Source organism: Bidens hawaiensis, unplaced genomic scaffold (genome assembly GCF_021521415.1).
Source record: "Bidens hawaiensis isolate Kalapana, Puna unplaced genomic scaffold, B.hawaiensis_p1.1 tig00041751_1, whole genome shotgun sequence".
Lineage (NCBI taxonomy): Eukaryota > Viridiplantae > Streptophyta > Magnoliopsida > Asterales > Asteraceae > Bidens > Bidens hawaiensis.
Window position 1 is genome coordinate 105,266 of NW_027505739.1, and position 15,302 is coordinate 120,567.

The 15,302-nt window shown below is 38.9% G+C and overlaps 1 long non-coding RNA gene across 1 annotated transcript; it reads right to left on the reverse strand.

Annotated features, from left to right (window-relative positions):
- Positions 1-10,915: 10,915 nt before the first annotated feature.
- LOC143615049 (uncharacterized) lies at positions 10,916-13,280 on the reverse strand. The gene is made up of 3 exons (XR_013150399.1): positions 13,206-13,280; positions 11,250-11,297; positions 10,916-11,138 (listed from the first exon to the last, which is right to left on the reverse strand). It is a non-coding gene; the product is annotated as an uncharacterized LOC143615049 (long non-coding RNA).
- Positions 13,281-15,302: the final 2,022 nt, after the last annotated feature.

Consider the following 15,302-nt stretch of genomic DNA (forward strand, 5'->3'; position numbering starts at 1 on the left):
ATTCTTATCTAAGTACAAGGACTGTTCTGCCATTTCGTTAAACTTCTAGTTCGTTACTTGGTTTTTAACGAATTGACTTATCATAACGAACTGGTCCTCATAACGAATTGGACCCTCTGACGAACTGGTCCTTATAACGAATTGGACCTTGACGAATCAGTCCATATAACAAACCAGTCCATATAACGAATCAGTTCATGTAACAAACTGGGCCTTCTAATTCGTTATCTCCTTCAACGAATGATCATAGCGAATTGAGGTTAGTTCGTTATCTTTTTCCTTAACGAATTGGATACGAACTAAGGCTAGTTCGTTAAGCTTTCACCTTGACGAATTGCTTCTAATTCGTTAACCCCCGTTAACGAGTTACCTCTAATTCGTTAACTTCCCGTTAACAAACTAGGGTTAGGTCAGAATGTCAGACTATGCTGACATCCTCGTACAAACATTCTCCAGCGCCGCCTTTCCAACGCCGTCGTTGCCGGAATAACGAGGGCTCACCAGAAATGCGAGATCTCGCTTGTTTCACCACCGTTTTCACCATTTTTCGTCCTGTTTGATCCATATCTAAGCTAAGGTGATCCTTAAGCTCATGTAAGGTTCGGTTTATACCCGATTCCACCGGGATCTCATGAATTCAATGGTTTAACGGTGTCGGCTCGTCGTTTCGTGACTAAATTTAACGGGTTTGTATCTCTACAATATCATACTATCATTATCTCAGGTTGAGGCTCGGTTTCTTCTTCTATTTCGGCTAGAGAGAGAAAGTATGATGAGAGAGAGCTAAGTGTGTGTTTTGATGGTGTATGGAATATGTGTGAAATGAATGAAAAATGGGAATTGAAGGTTTATATAACTATGGATCATGGGCTTAAGCCCATGGTCTCTTTCTTCTTTCCAAAGTCCATAACCCATATCCATTACCCAACACTATCTCGACCCATACTAACTTCTACTTTATTTAATTATTTCCCCGCTAACCCGAGTAAACTTCCTCACTGACAATAAATAATATAATTAATATTATTTTAGAAATTTCAGGATGTTACAAGTCTTCCCCCCTTAAAGAGGTTTCGTCCCCGAAACCTAACTTATTCCTTATAAAAGGAACACTTCTTATATTCACACACTTTCTTGAATCGCTTTCGCTTTCTGGGTTATCCTTCTTACTCCCGACTTGCATTCATCGAGTGGTGATCATGTGTTTTAGCTATTAAGGTAGCTTGTCCATGAGGCCCTCGATATATTAAGTCTCATCTCATCCTTCCAAGGAACCTTGTTTTATAATAACGCTAACTCCTAAGGCGACGCTTTACCATCACACAACTATTTATCATAACCAACATACATTTAAGATAATTCATTAGTCATTTACACAAAATCACAAGAAAACACAACTCATTCATAAAATCAAACATAAGAAGGAAATCATTCAAGCTTGCCAGACAAACATAGGTTCATACTGTAACATAAAATACTAACATAAAACAACTGTGACAAGCCACTTATTCTTCTGCAACCTTCTTAGTGACTGACAAAACGTCATGTTACGCGTATCCCTTTCTTCCCTCCACTGCCACGGCTTCTCCACATTTCCAGGCTATATGACCTGACTTATCACACTTGTAACATTTCTGGTCCTCTGTGCATTCACGAGAGATATGTCCCTTCTTCCCGCATCAGTAGCACTGGTTTGGACCAGCATTGCATTCTCCCGAGTGCATCTTCCCGCACACTTTGCATGTTTCCATGTCTGCCATCTTCTGTGTCTTCTTCCCCGCATAATCCACGACATCTGCAGGCCGTTTGTTTCCTTTCCCTCCTTTCTTATCTTCCACTTCCACATCATCCGCCACCAAATTATCATAAACCATCTCTGCTAACTCAACTGCAGACTCAAAGGTAGCAGGTTTGTTAGCCCTGACTAACATGCGGACCTTCTGGGGAAGTCCACTGATGTAGCACTTGATCCGTTTCGCCTCAGTTTTCACCATGTCAGGAACCAACCTAGACATGCGGTTGAATTCGGTGGTATACTCCCGGTGTGTCATCTTGCCCGCCTTCAGATTTAGAAACTTCATCTCGGCTCTCTCCACTTCGGCATCAGCACAGAACCTTTTCATCACTAACTCCTTCAGGTCATTCCACCTCATTGCCTTAATCTCTTCTCGAGTCTTCCTTTGTTTCACAGTTTCCCACCAGTACATGGCCTCATCTTCAAATGACTGAGTGGCATAACCCACTGCATGGTCGGGACGGCACTCGCTAATTCAGATAGATAATCTTGTCCATTGTGGTTATCCATTGCAGAGTAGCGATTGTGTCTCCCAAACCAGTTAGCTTCAGCGAGTCGCAACCTTTGAATGACTTGTAGTTGCACCCACCCCAACTTCTTTTCCTATCATCAACCTTTACTGACTTAACCACACTCGACTCCTCATTCTCTCTTTCATCATCTTTCTTACTTTTCTCTCCAGACTTCTCAACTCTTTCCTGGCTTTTAGCAGACCCTTCTGGAGTCAAATTTTTCATCGCGGCTGCTGCAACTTGAACAATAGCCTCTTGAATTGCAGGATCTAGTTGAACCCCTTTATTGTTGCCCGGATTTCCTCCAACGCGCTCCCTTCGTCTCCGGTGTTGGAAGCTGTTTCTACCGAGGGTTGTTGGACCATACGAGGCCTGCCTCGACGCCCAGTGCGACCTCCAGTGCCAACAATCTCTCTTACTTCAGCCATTGGTATTCTGGAAAAGGAAAACACAAACATTATCACCCGAGGAATTATTTAGCACATGATTCGTAAGGTAAATAGTTAATGACGTTGATCAAGTATAATTAACTATTTGCATTACTCCTCGGGTTTTACATAATTCTCTTTGTGATTTCACTTGTGCTAGTTTCTACTTTTAAACAGTTATTCAATCAAACAATCAAGAAATCTTATCCCTAACCTGCATATATCCTTCCTTTAACAATTAAGCGAACATCTTTATACATTATTACTCATACATTACTGTTACTGAGCTTGCCTTAGTGACACATGGCTATCTTGAACTGGCATCTTCTTTCTTTTCTTACTAAAATCTCCTTCTCTGTTCGAGTCTAAGCATGTAAGATGCTTAAATCTCTCGAACTTTGCTCTGATACCAACTTGTATGGCCCCGTTCCCAGTAGCCCTACTTTAACATCGGATTTTTACTCATTCAAATCATAGTTAATTAAAACTTTCACGGAAACGTTAATCTTTAGTCATTCGATACAATACATAAATCTTTTCTTTAAAACCATAACATAAAACATCATATTTAAAACATCATCTCTTCCATCTTCAGATGCCAGCCGTTAAATCCATGTCGTGCGCCATTCTCATGCTAGCTCTTCAGTCTAAATCACCTGCATGCATACTAAAAGTCAGCTACGCTGAGTGAGTTCTAATTAATCAAGCAATTTATCATACAACCACTACATGCATCATATACGTATCCGAAGACACATAGTCCACTATCTAACCTGCTCACCTTACAACTTAACCTCTTATTTACCCCTACAGCTTAGCCACTTTAATAACGAACAACGTTATGCCACTTTAATAACAAATAAAGTTATACCACTTTGCAACTTTAATAACGAATAACGTTATGCCACTTTGCCACTTTAATAACGAACAACGTTATGCCACTTTGCCACTTTAACATCTTACTAGACCCATATCCACTTCTATCTCACACTACCTCTACTTATCTACAACACACCTTATATCATTACATCATTTACATAATAACCAAGTTACATCATAACATTTACACACACTAATAACCACTTGGAGATCATACTCATTGGCGGTACACGCAATATCCGAAGATTGTTCACGCACCGACTAACGTTACCTTCCCTGTCTACGCGTGCAATATCCGAAGATCGTTCACGCATCGACAGAAGTCCATTCACAACATCTATAATATATCAACATTATAGCATACACTTACCACCTAAGATAAGTGTATTCACACTTCACATCAAGTATGCACACAATCCCGAAAACATAACAAGGAGATGAGGCTAGAAACTCACATGAACTCGGTTACTTCTTCCGTTAATGGTTATTCCTCCTTGAGCTGTGCGCGACTAACTGTTTAATAATTGCAATATCAAATACTACTCTAGCCATTCTCATTGCTACTTAATTAGTCTTACGCGTCTAAGCCGGTTTTATTTCATTGAATCATTACCCGCTTAGTTAATCGTTACTCGTTAATCCTTTATAGGTATCTTTCATCAATCATCAGAGTTCAAGGACTATTATGTAATTATCTCATTCTTATCTAAGTCCAAGGACTGTTCTGCCATTTCGTTAAACTTCTAGTTCGTTACTTGGTTTTTAACGAATTGACTTATCATAACGAACTGGTCCTCATAACGAATTGGACCCTCTGACGAATTGGTCCTTATAACGAATTGGACCTTGACGAATCAGTCCATATAACAAACCAGTCCATATAACGAATCAGTTCATGTAACGAACTGGGCCTTCTAATTCGTTATCTCCTTCAACGAATGATCATCGCGAATTGAGGTTAGTTCGTTATCTTTTTTCCTTAACGAATTGGATAAGAACTAAGGCTAGTTCGTTAAGCTTTCACCTTGACGAATTGCTTATAATTCGTTAACCCCCGTTAACGAGTTACCTCTAATTCGTTAACTTCCCGTTAACGAACTAGGGTTAGGTCAGAATGTCAGACTATGCTGACATCCTCGTACAAACATTCTCCAGCGCCGCCGTTTTCGGAATAATGGGATCTCGCCGGAAAAGCGTGATCTCGCTTGTTTCACCACCGTTTTCTCCGTTTTTCGTCCCGTTCGATCCAGATCTGAGCTAGGGTGATCCCTAAGCTCATCTTAAGTTCGGTTTATACCTGATTCCACATGTATCTCGTGACTTCAACGGTTTAACGGTGTCAGCTCGTCGTTTCGTGACTAAATCTAACGGGTTTGTATATCTACAATATCATACTATCATTACCTCAGATTGAGGTTTGGTTTCTTCTTCTATTTCGTCTAGAGAGAGAAAGTAGGATGAGAGAGAGCTAAGTGTGTGTTTTGGTGGTATATGGAATATGTGTGAAATGAATGAAACATGAGAATTTAAGGTTTATATAATTATGGATCATGGGCTTAAGCCCATGATCTCTTCCTTCTTTCCCAAGTCCATAACCCATATCTATAACCTAACACTAGCCCGAACCATACTAACTCCTAATTTATTTAATTATTTCCCCGCTAACCCGAGTAAACTTTCTCACTGACAATAAATAATATAATTAATATTATTTTCGAAATTTCGGGATGTTACACGAATAGTGAAATTTTTACTTATTACACAACCCCGGATAGGGTATGAGCGGGTTCAGGTATGCTCGAGCATTTAGCCCGAGTATTAATACCCTTTTTGAGCGAGCCTTTCTGCAAGAACTTTGTTTACGCTCGTTTAATACATAAATGAACATGAACTAGGAATGTCGTTTGATTAATAAAATGAACGAGCGTGAACATGAACATAGGTTGCATTCAGTCAAATAGTTAAATACGTGTCAAATATGCATCTTATGAAGGGTAACAAAATTAATGTTTCGGTTAATCATATACCTATAACCGAACCGAACCGTCTAATAAAATCTGCCCTTGCTTTCAATATTGTGGCGCTAAACAACTCTGCCTGCAATGGCCCGGAGTATTTACCAAAACATGGGGTAAAAAAATCCTATACCAAAATGGGATGCAAAAAGCTAATTTAATAACCCATGATTAGACCAAAACGTGTAACTTCATATTACAACAAAAAAATGAAGAAAAAAACTTCACTAGTCGTTGAAATTAAGAATGACCAAATATATATGTACCTTGCAAGCAGTATCAATGCCAACAATTGTAGGAAGCTCTTTATATTTCAATTCTCCATCAATGATCTTTGGTTCACTTAATTCACTTGGCTCCAACAGTGCTGAAGGAGTGAAGGGAGCTCCTTTCGTTATCCCATAGCTGGATCACTCCACTGTGAAGGCATTACTGGTCACATAAAAATTGGATCGAAGTTCAAGTTGGTATTTTTTTCATATAAAAAATATCTCAATACAGAAAAGAATTACAATTAATATTTAAAGAAATAAAAAGTAATATAATAGTAAATAAATCTATCATTCACAACACAAAAGATTTTAAAACGTTTTTTAAGAACTAAAGATCAAGCTACCTTAAGTTAAACAAGGGGAGGTCAAGCCTAATTGAGTTATGGATGAGCAAATTCGATACTGGTACCGATATGGTACCGTCGGAACCGAATCGGTACCAAAGTTTTGAGTTTCGGGATCGGTACAGTACACAATTTCCCAAATTTTTACCTTCGGTGCCGGTATCGTAACGGTACCGAACCGAATATTTCGGCTCCGGTACCAAGAATTTGCAAATTTCGAGATAGGTATTTTCGGTACCGGTACGGTACCGAGCTCATCCTTAGTTGAGCTTAAGCTGGGCTTCACTCGTTTACACCCTAGGGCACATAAGTAGGATGACGGTCAGGTCAAATTTAGAAAGTCTTATGCATCAAAAATAGCTTTTGAACAAATTTCAACCCACTTGGTCAAATTTAGAAAGGCTCTGCCTCGGGCTCTGCCTCAGGTTCTGCTACGTTCTGGGCAAGTTGCATTTGTAGGATATCGCAACGTTCTAATGCTATTTCGGTTCGGGTCCTTGCTTCTTGGAGTTGCTCTTGCAAGTCTATCATCTCGGCTTGCATCTTCATCATAACCTTGGTTTGTTGCTCACTAGTCTCTTGCATTTCTTTCATTGCCGCTGCCATGCGGGCAATCTCCTCCCGAGTCTCGGTTCCATCTTTAAACAGTCTGGCAACATTTTCTCTAGTGTAGCGCATGTAACCCACATCACGCTCCAAACAAGAAACGACAGCTGCGAGAACTCGCTCTACAGGTTCGGTTATAGGTGGTAGAGTGTTAGGGTAAGCAGGGTGGTTCGGGTGAGGCAATGGGGGAACTTGTTCACGGTAGACCATACGTCTGATCATGTTGGGGTACCATTCCCAGCTAACGTTGTTGTCATACAAGCCTCCGGATAGGCGGTACCTCTTTGGTGCAGGAGCTTCGAGTTCCGGGACTACACGGGGTGGCGAGGCAGTAGGTAACTGCGGTTCCTTCCCGTGAGCATGCGTCATCAAATCGGATGATGATGAGGGTGGCGTCGACATTCCTACAGGTAAGCCGGGTATATGCGCGCGTATGAGTGAAGGAGATAAGGAAATAAGATTTCAAGACTACACAAACCTATGCAGTGCGTATCATTATAACTAATGGGTCGTCGCGGTTATAGTCTAGTATGCATGCAGTTTCTAGTTCGCTATAACCAATGGCTCTGATACCAATCTGTCACACCCTCAAAATCCACTAACGGAGTTTTACCGTCAGAGGGTGTGAACTGGCAGGATCGGAATCATTAGTTATAACCAAACCAAAGAAAAACGTTTAAATGAAAGTAAGTGCGGAAGCGTAAAACCTTAATTCAAAAGTTGCGTCACGCAGGACGACTTAAAACCAAATGTAACTGTTAAAATTAAGTTTGCAGAATAAAAGTGTTTTCATTAATGCATGCTCCTAAACCGCGCGCCCGCCTCGGCTACCTGAGAATAACATACTAAAAGTGTCAACACAAGGTTGGTGAGTTCACAAGTAAAATAAGATAAATCGTTTAGCGTTTTGCGTAACCTCGTTACGACGTTTAAATGTTGCGTAACCCCGTTACGACGTTTGAGTGTGTAACCACGTTACAGCGTTTGAGTGTGTAACCACGTTACAGCGTTTAAGTGTGTAACCACGTTACAGCGTTTAAGTGTGTAACCACGTTACAGCGTTTAAGTGTTTTGCATTACCAGATAGTGTTATGTCAAACTATATATCGATAGGTAGCTAATCTATACAACAAGTATCGCTAAGTGGTTCGCGACCGAAGCTGACTGTTTATCAAGTGCCCGTCACCAGGTCCTCCAGACCATGGTAAGTGTTAGCCAAAATTTACACCCACTCAACCTCCAGTTGAGCTTAGCGTCGGGTGGGGTTTGTCAAACCCAGTAGTACTACCCAAAAGTGACTCGCTATTCCAAATATTAACCGGTCCGATGTGTGGGACTTCAAATGTTACGTATGCCGCTTAGCCTTTACAAGTGATATATAATTTATAACAAAATCTTTCATATGCGTTTATCTCAGAAAATATGTTTATCGGAGTATGTTATCTCCCCCAAGTGAAAAACGTTTGAAAACAGTTTAAGAGTGGGGTAAGTGAACTCACTGTTTGCGAAGAATATCCGATCTAGATCACCGAGTGATGCGCGTCGTAGAAAACTCTCTAGCGTTCTAAAATAACAAAGAGATTTTCTAAGTATCGGAATGTTTAACGAGTCTCTAGACTCGGCACATAATACCTATGCACGTAACATGTTTCGTGTTTCGTTTGTGAATCGTGTGTGACTTAAACAAGTAAAATTGTGATACGATACATGAGTGAGCAATTACTTTCGTGTCACGTATTAATAACATACTTATTAGCAATTATTCCCGTAGGGGCATTTTGGTCAACAAACAAAGACTAACTAACCATTATTCCCCATAAGGGCAATTTGGTCAATTCATGGCAATCAACTAGCAACTATTCCCCGCAAGGGTATTTTGGTCAAAATACAACAATTATATAAAAACTATCATATTTCATGCATTCCTATACAACTCAGCAGCTAGTTTCGTTATGACAGAATTTCTACTTGAAAGATTGCACTAGTTTACCGATTATAACGTCTCAATTAATTTACCAAAAATTACCACAGGAGCATACATATCTTAGGTTTCCAGAACATCTTTTATCTTATTTTTATTCCATATAGATTGTTCATAATGATCAAAACATTACAGCTAACTTATATCAGTCAGATTCATGCACATCAGAATGTTATTTGCAATTCCCGTTAAACGAAAAATCCAATAAATGCAAGACCACTTGGGTTTGGTTCCTAACTCAGTGAGTCAACCTCCAGAAGTGGAACCAACCCAATTGGTCTCGTAGTTCATGAGATATAACATTTACAACATAACCTAACAGCAGGTCTAACAGCTCAGCTTTGCATCACGTTTTTGTAAAATCATAAAAGTATACTTCCACTTATCCAAAAATTACGAATTTATACTTCATAGAAACTAGACTCAACCTAGTTTACTGCAGTACCCACAATCTCAATCAATTTTCACGTTTACACTTCGTTACAGTCAGTTAAACATCGTATATACGTTCTGTCCAGAATCTGTTCACATCAAAACTCATCATAATAACAATCTATGAACTATCATGCATCCATATAACCCTCTAGACACTATAACTACTATCCATGCATATCAATCACACCATACATACAAGATTAGGGTTTGTGTTTTAATTCAAATCAAGAACAACAATCAATCATGTATCAATATCAATCTAGTTATCAATCTATTATCCAACTAACAAGAATCATAACAATCACATACATACAAGATCGGCCGATTTAGGGTTTTCACACAACCCATCAAACATCAAAATTAAACAACAAAGAGGTAAGAGATGATCAAGTATACCTTCCTAGCACCTAGTTCTTGGATTAATCTCTTGATTTGATGTGTATATGTGTGTGATGGTGGACGGCAACCGTGGGTCAAGAGAGGGAGAGAGAGCCGATCGGTGGTGTTGTAGGTTTAGAATAATAGGTTAGGGTTTGTTTATTAGTGATATATTTATAAACAAACAAGTTACACTCTAGTCCTTCTACTTTCAAGTGTTGTTTTTCTAGAACATTCTATCCTAACTTGCACATAATCATGACAATAATATAACACATAATCCTAACACATAGTTATCACATCATTAGTGTTTTAGTGTGCTTCGTTTATTCCTCAATCGTTTGCGTTTCGGTGCAATCCCGAAAGACTACTACACATGTAGTAAGTGTTAAGCGTCATTTAAACCCTAGTTTAAATGTAATGAAGTATGCGTTATAGATTCAACGATCTTAAAGTTTGAATTAACGGAGTTGAGTTAACGAGGTTAACCTGAAATTGACGATTGTCACATCATTCCCATGTTAAAGAATTTTCGTCCCGAAAATTTGAGTCAAGTCGTGATGAGAGCCTGAAAAAGTAAGAAAGATTTTCAGTTTGTCATAAAACCCTAACCTACCACGAACCACCACTTGAAACCCTAATCTCCGTTCACCCGTACCACCTGCAACCTACAACCGGTTACCATCTCTGTGTTCACCACTGCGAACGGCGGAGACGGGGTGGTGGTTGCAGACTTGGAGACGAGGTGGCGGTTGCAGACTTGGAGACGAGGTGGTGGCCGGAGACGGGGTGGTGGTCGGAGACGAGGTGGTGGCCGGAGACGAGGTGGTGACATGCTATGAGGAGGCTGCTGAGAAATGGATTTCTCTTTGATTTAAAGAGAAATGGAATTCTCTAGTTTTAGAGAAATAGAAAGAGAAATAGAAATGAAAAGTGGAAAACAAACAAAAGAAATATTTCTAATTTCATTTCTCCCCAATCAAATCCCTCTACCAAACACCCCCTAGAAACATCTTTTAAGTTTTCATTACAAATTGTTTGATGAACCTACATAGATGCACAATACTTAAAGCATACATCTGTTGTTTTCATCTTGTAACCCAAAATATGCATACATTGCAATTGAAGCATGCATAGCTTCAATTCAAAAAGTTTTTGCTGGTGCATATATGTATATTTTTGTGAACAGTCTTCACATGATATATGCTTCTCAATATTGTTCTTTGACGAAGCTTCGTAATCAAAAAGTCATGCAAGTATTCTATGCTTTCTGTTGACGGTCCTGTGAATGTTCAAAAACAGTGATGGGCCCTGTTATGTTGCAGTTGTTACGTCTTTGTTTTCTTCCATAGGTGTTGGGTGTTTGTTGAAAATGATTTTGAAGTTAGCGTGTCATCTGCAGCTCACACTATCAAAATAATAGAGGCCGACAACCAAGACAGGGTAATAAAAATGGCCAAACAAACGTGCAAAGTTATTTAATAAGTAAACATCTAATAAGAAGGAAAAGACATGTACATAAGTTATCTAAGACATAAACACATGTAAGACACCGGTAAACACGTAATGTAAATGAGTAAATGAAACAATAAGTGAAAAAATACCTTGAACACAAACTCATGATGCAAGCAACTTTCGAAGACATCGAGCAACTACAATAACAGACAATTCAAATTACATGTGTAGTGAATTAAAGTAGTAATAATAATAATAATAAGTGAAAGATATATATATATATATATATATATATATATATATATATATATATATATGTATCTTTATTAATGGTTGGTAAAAATAAAAAAATACTACACTATTAGTCATCATAGATTCATGTCAAAACAATTTAACAAATGCCTTCAATTCTTCCTGTTATGTTTATTTGAATCACACAATAAAACTTATCATCTACTTATGATATCAGTTTCTATGGCTCTACAACACTAAATGAAACTTTTGTTCATTTAGTTATCATACAAATAAGCAAACAAACAATCAGAGCTAACCTGAATTTTTTTTTGATAACATGCAATAAGTTCATTCATAATATTTCATACTAAACTGTCTTGAATCATGTTTGACAAATTATCATAAATTGTTGGTTTAGAAGTACATCTTTTAGTTTGGTCACAATTTATTATTACATAGAATCAACTGTTTATGTTCTTATACACGTGTCTATTGATTTTTTTTTCAAAATGGTGTATATTTACAAAAAAAAAAGGAAAACGTGGAAAGTAAAAAAAAAGGTAAACGGTGTATTCTTTCCTGCCACCAGAGGATTAGGAACAATGCGGATTAGGATCCTCCATTGGCAGGCGAGGTTCAATCATTGGGGCCTATTCCTTCCACGCCAATAGAGGATTAAGAGCAGCAAATTACAAACCCCGTTTGTGTTCTGTTATAAAACTTAGCCGACGCCTAAACTTGGGGAGGGAAAATTCTGTACATAGTCCTTTTTAAGAGAGAGATTTTGAAAATAGTCCAAAAAGTTTTGGATTCTCAAAATAGTCCTCCCAAATCTATCTCCCACGTGAGATTGGGATTCGTGACGTGAGTTTTGGGTATCCTATCACACACTGACACGTGTCATTTCACAGATAAAGTTTCATAGAAGTTTGACTTAGCCGATAGTTTTCAAGTCAAAATAGTTTTCTGAAAAACCATAGGTTTGGAATGAAAGTTGTCCGTCACGTGAGGTTTCGAAAAAGATGATTTTCGCGTTTTTTTGAAATGCATCTCCTCGGACGCATTTCAAATGAATTTCGTCTATTTTTGCATAAAAAGACGTGTTGTTAAAAAAGATAGATTTTGTTACAATAGTATTTTAATTCGATGGTTTTTTGATGAAACTTATCTGTTTTTGCATAAAAAGAATATATATTAGAAAAAGTAAATTTATCCACCCACCGCCATCATTCACCACCCACCGCCATCATAACCACCACCACCCACCGTCATCATAACCACCACCACCCACCGCCATCATCCACCACCACTGCCCACCGCCATCATCAACCACCACTGCCCACCGCCACCCCTGCCCACCGCCATCATCCACCACCATCACCACAAACGGGGTTTGTAAGTTGCTGCTCTTAATCCTCCATTGGCGTGGAAGGAATAGGCCCCAATGATTGAACCTCGCCTGCCAATGGAGGATCCTAATCCGCATTGTTCCTAATCCTCTGATGGCAGGAAAGGATACACCGTTTACCTTTTTTTTTTTACTTTCCCCGTTTTCCTTTTTTTTTTTTTGTAAATATACACCATTTCGAAAAAAAAATTCCATGTATATTAATTCAACAAAATGCATGTATTTCCATATGTTCTAAACTAATTACCACATATAACCAATCAACCTAAGAGGCATCATGCATACTAATTACTAACTACTATCAAATGTAAACCTGATAGAAACCAATCAGAAAACTTCCAATTAAACATTAATCAGACCAGATATATGTATACCCATCAGTTTAGCTTTATCAGTAAACGTAATGCGTAAACTGATTCAATTAACATGAACAGAAGAGCGAAAGCATAAACTGAAAACTCACCTCTTTCAATCAGTCATAAAATGCACAAAAAACATTAGTTCCTGTAACACAAATAAATCTTGATATCTTTCCCCACAGTAGAGCACCGCCACCGACATACCGCATACGATAGTCTCCAAGGGATTTCAGATCAAATCCGGTTGCAATCGACAGCGAGGCAGGCGTCATAAACCTAAATTTACAGCCCATGACTTCCCAACACCGTAACACCACACGATTGCCGCCTACGGTTTATAAATTGAACCCGGTAACAATTGGCGATGATGGAAAACCAAGAGGGCAGAAATCAAAGATTATGGTGATATCGATGAAGAGAAGAAGCAGAATGAAGAAAAGTTAGTGGAAAGGTGAAGTAAATCAGAAGCACCGCCCAAAACAGGCAATCAGAAGCTGCCAACATAAGCGCTTTAAGTAGTTGCACCACACGCTAAAAAGGTTGTCGGGCTAGTACAGTAACATTATGTGACTAACTGAAACTTCCAAATTAATATATATATATATATATATATATATATATATATAATTTAGGAGGATGTGTGTTATTAGAAAAAAAAATTAGACTTTATTTCATATAAAGAGAAAAAGATAATGTTATTTTATTTACAGAATTACAAATTTTGTCCTTTAAAAAAGGCCAAATTACGGTTCGTGTCCTTTTTTGAGTTTCCTTGCAGACGGTGTCCTTTAAATATTTTTTCATACACGTTATGTCATTTACGCTAACTGGGTTAGAAAAACTCAGTTAAATGACAACATGTGCATGGCATGTGAGGGCTTTTTGGTCATTACACTTTTACTCTTATACTACCAATTAAACAAAAACAAACTGAGTTACAGTGGGTCAAAACTCATCTTCATCCCATCAATTTATCTTCTATCTCCCTCCAACCTCTTTACCTGGTCACCACTCCAACCACCATACCACAACCACTCCGGCCACCATACCCCCACCCACCCCCGTCGCAGAGAAGGTTTCACAAATCCCAAACCCCCTAACCTAACCTAACATAACCCTTATCCTTACCCCAGATATTCCCAAATTGGCATATGATGGAAAAGCGTCGATGGAGATGGATTTTGAGGTGAATCAAACGTTGGTGGTGGAGTATGGTGACTGCCACGGTGTTTCAGTTCTGCTCAGATTTTCCGGCGAGCCCACTTCACCTAACAGATCTGAGCGACCGGTGACAGTTGCTGGCGAGTGGCGTTTCTGGCGAGCCCAATTCCATAGATTCAGTTGAAGGGGTAGGTGGCGGTGGCGTTTCCAGTGACAGTTGCAAGCGAGTCGGTGGCGTTGGAGTGGTGGCGGTGGCTTCAGGCCGACGAAATTTAATGGTGGTGGTGGTTGTTTCCGGCAAAATCCGGACAGATCTCGAACCACCATTGATTTTTGGCGAGCTTCGGGCAGATCTCGAACCACCACGAAATTTAACGATTGAGGTTGTTCCTTCAATCTAAGTAGAGAGAGAAGAAGACGAGAAGAGAAAGAAGATGAGAAGAGAGAGATAGAGAGAGAGTATATTTGAACCACTTCGTTGTAATGATCAAAAAGCCCTCACATGTCATGCACATGTTGTCATTTAACTGAGTTTTTCTAACCCAGTTAGCGTAAAGGACATAACGTGTAGGAAAAAAATGTTTAAAGGACACCGCCTGCAAGGAAACTCAAAAAAGGACACGAACCGTAATTTGACTTTTTTTAAAGGACAAAATTTGTAATTCTGTCTATTTTATTTGTATGAATCTAATAATATGTTTCTGATCACGGTACGGTGTTATATGTGGTTGAGCTGAGTTCATGAACTGAATTTGCTCACGTGGTTTCCGGTCACGGTAGTTGTTTGGTGATTGAATTGTCTATTCACAAAATTAATTTATACGAATTGCCGTCGTGGCTGTATCATTGGTGTTTTTACACAATCTGATACCTTTTACGTACCGGATAGGCCTATACTCAAGGTCTGTTGGGTTCACATATATTAGGTTCGACATTTTTCATTTTATATTTGGTTAAATGATACGTATTCAGACTTACATTATCCAGATATGATTCTGAATTCATCGTGGAAAGTCGAATTGAGATATTGGATATTTATC